The following is a 5,503-nucleotide window of genomic DNA, read 5'->3' as shown; positions in this document are numbered from 1 at the left end:
TTTGGTCATAAATGTAGGACATCCTCCTATCTCTGGTTGGCTGTGCAGCAAGGCAATGTAATACATACCAGCCCCAATTCCCATCTGCACCCGTCTTTTGTCCCTCTCTGCATCCTCCATCTGTCACAGTCTTTTTCTCAGGAAGCAAGGTGGTATACTAGGTGGCCACCTTGGATGCTGAAACCTGGGGGAACAAAGGACCACTGAAGGTAACAGCCGTAGCTGCCATGCCATGGTGGCGGCAGTACTCAGGCTCCTCCTTCTATCCTCTTGCCACCTTCGCTGCCTCCAGGGACAAGGACAGGCATCCTGCATCTTGCCATTCCAGTGGGCTTTTACACAGCTCTGCATGGTGTTGCTTACATGCCTCCAATAAAGGAGTGCTCACCACTCCCCTTTATATCACAGCATGAAGCAACTCTTAGGGATAGGAAGTTTCTCCTAACATTTAGCCAAAAACAGCTTCCATGCTGGTGTTTACGGCTTTTTAAAATGCTTTTGGACACTTTCCCACACTGGATTTATGCATTAGAATGGTAATAATTCTTTATCCAATACCTGTAGCACAATGTCACAGATGCACAGCAGTAATGTCCTTACATATGACTAGTCAACCAAGCAAGAGAACATGGGCTATGCTGTATGAATATTGTGAAGGGGGACAGACAGACACAAAACTGTGGTCAAAGGCACTATTTTGAGCGGTGGCTTTCTGTGGCCCTCACAGGAACTTCTAAGTGTAGCCAGAGTCCTTCATGTTATAAGTGATGATATTAAAGATTTATGATACATACACATGCGAGCAAACTCTACAACCATGCAAGTATTTCTGCTTAATTCTCTTCTGTGTGAAAACCATCACATGAATAATGACAGTGAAAACTAGCCCTTTGGAGAGCCAGGAACTCATAACTCATAGTAACTAAGATCCCTGAACTGGAGAAATATTTCAAGAATCTAAATGTGGTTTGTGAGAACAAGCAGTTATTACTCCATCAGGCTAAAGGGTCATTTATGGATATATTACCCTTAGGAATCACTGAAGCAACTTCACAGCATTCTATTAATCCACTGCATTCATGTGTCTTTCCTTGATAAAAAATAGAGCAATATTCAATGAATGCACAGCTGAGAGATGAAGATAGTTAATAGGACATCCACTAGATCTAGAAGTATAAAACAAGAGAACAGAAACGATCCAACATAAATAGAACACTGTCAGCAATATGTCATGCACATTTTCTTGTTAAAATTCAGTTAAAGGTAAAGCCTTATAACACATCATGTGTTGGCACAGATCATCAATTTTGTATCTGCATGCTTATTACTTAAAGCGGCACAACCGTGTGTCCTCCACATGTGTTGATACTACATTCGTCAGTCATGACAGCTAGGAATGGTGGGAACTGTGGCCCAACACGTTTTGTGGACACCAGTTTGGAGGAGGTAGACTTTAAAACTATGTTCTAAATTGGACTCCGAAGGGTTTGTTTTATGTAATCTATCAAATGTACAGGCACCTACATGCAAAAAGATTCTGCATTTGATGCCCATGAAATATAAGGTATTAAAACTAGACATGACTCCATTCTAGTAAGTTTAAAATAAAATAAAATAAAATAAAAAAGTGATAAACTTCATCTACCTGAAAGGGGTGTTGCAAAAAATTTACAATCCCCCAAAGCAGTGCCTTGGGGGATTGTAAATTGGGAAGTTCAAAAAGATGTAGAAATGCCCATGGAAGAAAGTCCCCATTGCTCAGGATATGCTGCAGATGGAGAGTGCACTTGTCTCACCAACAAGAACACTTCCTTCTTTTCCCCGTGGCAATTTAAATTGAGGGAGGAGAAAAGCTTTTGTGTATCCATCATAGCAGCAGGCACATGGAGAGAAAACACAGAGTGAATGCAATGCCCTTGCATTAGATCTGCATTTTTCTGAAGAACACGGTTTCTCATTTTTCAATACACAGCCCAATGAGTTCACTTTCATGCAACTAATTCTGTTGGAGGAAATTTCTGTTGTGAGGAGAAAATGAAGAGTTAACTTCAGCAATATTTCAGGACGCATTTATAAAAAAGAACTTCAACAAACAGTACGCAGTATCTATCTGGCTATATAGATGAACTATGATGGGGAGTATGATGTGCCAGAATAACATTCTGTTGCTGTGACAAATGTGAAAAATGCCTAAAATTTAAACCCAAAGGTTATCTTATCCCCAAGCAGTTTCTTAAACTTGAGACTGAAATACTGTGTGAGACACATTTCACCTAGAAGATACTAGTAAGTATATTAAACTCATGAATGCTCTTCTTGATGAGTGGGATTAAGGAAGGGCATATCAGTTTATTTCCAAACTTTTGTCACTGTTGCATGTGTTCATAAGTCTGTCCTATTCTATTTCTGAATCGATTTGTAATTTTAGAAAGGAAAAAGACCATGAAAGGTTACATTTAAATATGTCCCTTTAAACATATTTTCTCTCAAGAAACACATTTCTAATGTGTTCTCTCTCAGAATATGCATTTTAAAATGTAATTTGTAGCCTTTTTGAGCAAAGAACTCATTCTCATTCAGGAAGTTCATGATCGTGGATAACTAACTATAAATCTGCACATTAGTCCAGAAAATGAGGTTCAGCTCATACTGGCATAGTAAAGATAGAATTCATCACGCATCCTTCAATGCAATTTTCTTGATAGTGTAACAGAAGCTTTGCCAAGCACCCTGCAGTTGGTATGAGAGATACGGCTTAAAGCAGCTGATGACTTCCAGATCTGGCGCAATGGTTTGACAGGTCCTGAAAAAGCTAGTCCTCTTGGGCGGGAAAGTAGGAGCCACACTCAAGGGACAGAGAAGTTCCTGATAACTCCAAGCTTCTGCTAAAGATGGGGAGAAACAAGGACCCTAGAAAAATATGCTGCAAACCATTAAAGGTGAATTATGACTCAAGTCCTGTCTACAGGGAAATGAGTTTTATCTCTATAATAATTAAAGTACACAACATAAAGGCAGGAACTCTGGTTTGTCCATTTCTAAAGAAAGGATTGGTTCTGGGCAATATAGCACTAATTAAAATAATTCTGGCTTGACTTCAATATCCTCACAGCTCCTACTTCATATTAAAAAGTCTGCTATAATGAGAATTTACAAAATAAAATCCTGAATATGACTCATTACTATTGTTTGGCTCTCATTTTTCCTCACCATCTTATCCTGTCACATTTCCCTTACTCATATGAATGAAAGGTGGCAGTGGAAAGATCAGTATTTAAAAATATGTTAGTAATATATTCCAAGTGTTTGACTGAAAAGATCTCACATTGCTTCCCCCATCTCTGCAAATAGAAAGAAAGAAAGAAAATTAACTTTTAATAGGCTAATGGCTGGCTTTGGATTTAGTTTAATATTAAACCACATATAGATATGAACACATGAAATTGGTTTATACACAGTCAGGCCACTAATCCATATTGTTGTTGTTGCTAGTCGCGAAGTTGTGTCCGACCCATCGCAAACCCATGGACAACATTCCTCCAGGCCTTCCTGTCCTCCACCTTCCCCTGGAGTCCACTTAAGCTCATACTGACTGCTTCAATTACTCCATCCAGCCACCTCATTCTCTGCCATCCCCGTCTTATTTTGTCATCAATTGTTCCCAGTATCATTATTACTTTGCATTTATATCTCAACTTTTTTCTTCTTGTGAGGAACCCAAGGAGACTTACTCCTCCAGTCTTTTTTAACCAAACAACAACCGTATGATGAGGATTAGGTTGAGTGACTGACCCAAAGTCACCCAGTGAACTTCACGGAGTCCCTTTCACCAGCTTTGGCTGGTGGCCAGACAAGTCTCTTTGTGGACAGAGATGGTCTGGCTGCAGTAATCTTCCCTCTGGTCATCTCTAACTAGATAAATACTATGCACTTTATATGGTGGTGCCCTTGAAGGCTGCTCAGAAGCTGCAGCTTGTACAAAAGGTGGCAGCCAGACTAATGACCTGGACCAGTTGGTCTGAACATATAATTCCAGTTGGTCTGAACATATAATTCCAGCTTCATGCAATGGCTGCCTATAAGCCTCCAAGACTGAATCATGGTGCAGGTATTAACCTATGAAGTCAGAAGTGGTGTGGAACCACAGTACATGGAAGATTGCCCTTCCCAACCAGACACTACACTCAACAACTGAGGCCAAATGCCACTCTAAAGGAAGCAAAAGACCTTCTCTGCGGTAGCCCAAATTATGCCCCCAAATTATGGAATAGTTTCCCCATGATGGCCCACCTGGCATCAACTTTACTATCTTTTCAGCATCAAGTTAAGAAAAACTTTTTGCTGAAGCATTTACCTACTCCAAATAGCACATGGAGGTGGAAGGTATTGCCAGCTGCTTTTTCAGTAGACCTAGTGGCATGGCCTGGTTTTAGTTTTAAAATGCAGTTTTAAATTTTTAATCCAATTTGATGATGTTTTTAGTTGTTTTATTTTATATTGTATTATATTGTGTCTATTAACTGATGCTCAGAGAGCTTCAGCTATTTGGCAATATAGAAATAAACTAAATAACTAGCTAAACAAAATTATGCAAATGCATTCTTGGAATCCAGATTCAGGACCAAGTTCAAGAGCACATGCAAACTGCAAGCTTGAGTATTCAAGGGCATTGTAAAGCTATCTAGCACAGGTGTAAACCCTTTTCCCCAGTCCCTATTCACTGATCAACTGACTAGGAGCATTTTGCCTTCTCTTAAGTTTCAGTTTGTTTGCTCTCATCCAGTCCTTTCAGGAATGACATATTTATATTTTTGAAGTTACTAAGTGCTGAATATTTCTCTGAGGCTCTATCAGCTTCCAACATTTTTCCCACAATCTGTTGAGATTCACATGAGGGTAGAGGGTTGCAGCCTCTTGAGAATCTCATCTTCAGAGCTATGTTCTGGCCGGGTTTTGAAGGCTGTACTATTTCTTCAAAATACAGAACTCCCTGAAAAGAAGGCAAAGACTTGTGAAGTATAATTTAGAGTTCATGCATTACAAGAAAGGTCACACTGTCATGTTGTGATATACCTGTAGTTCTTAGCATTTTATTAATTAGCCACAACAGTTTCAATTTTTTTTTCTAAAGCTTCTGGTTTTATGAAAAACTTTTCTACTTGTTGTTGCCATTTCTTTTTAAGTCACTGTGTTTATTGGGTGTATGCACATTTGGATACTACAGAACAAGGATACCTACAGAGTTAGTGATGCAACAGAATAGACATATGTGTATCTAATGAACTACCCGACCAGTTTTACTTGCATAATGCTGTGGTACAGTTCCCAAGATACACTTTGCCAACATGCGGGCTCCAAATATTTGGAGTGCCACAAATTGGCCACTCCTGCTCCAACTCAACAATCTGACAAGCCTGTAATTACTGACACCCTCTGAAATGTGCAGATATTTCAAGATGGATATTGGGACACGTACCTACCGAGGTTTTAGATGGCTTGAAGG

The sequence above is a fragment of the Varanus komodoensis genome, unplaced genomic scaffold (assembly GCF_004798865.1).
Source record: "Varanus komodoensis strain SLA01 unplaced genomic scaffold, ASM479886v1 scaffold21, whole genome shotgun sequence".
Classification (NCBI taxonomy): domain Eukaryota; kingdom Metazoa; phylum Chordata; class Lepidosauria; order Squamata; family Varanidae; genus Varanus; species Varanus komodoensis.
This window is presented reverse-complemented; position numbering follows the sequence as displayed.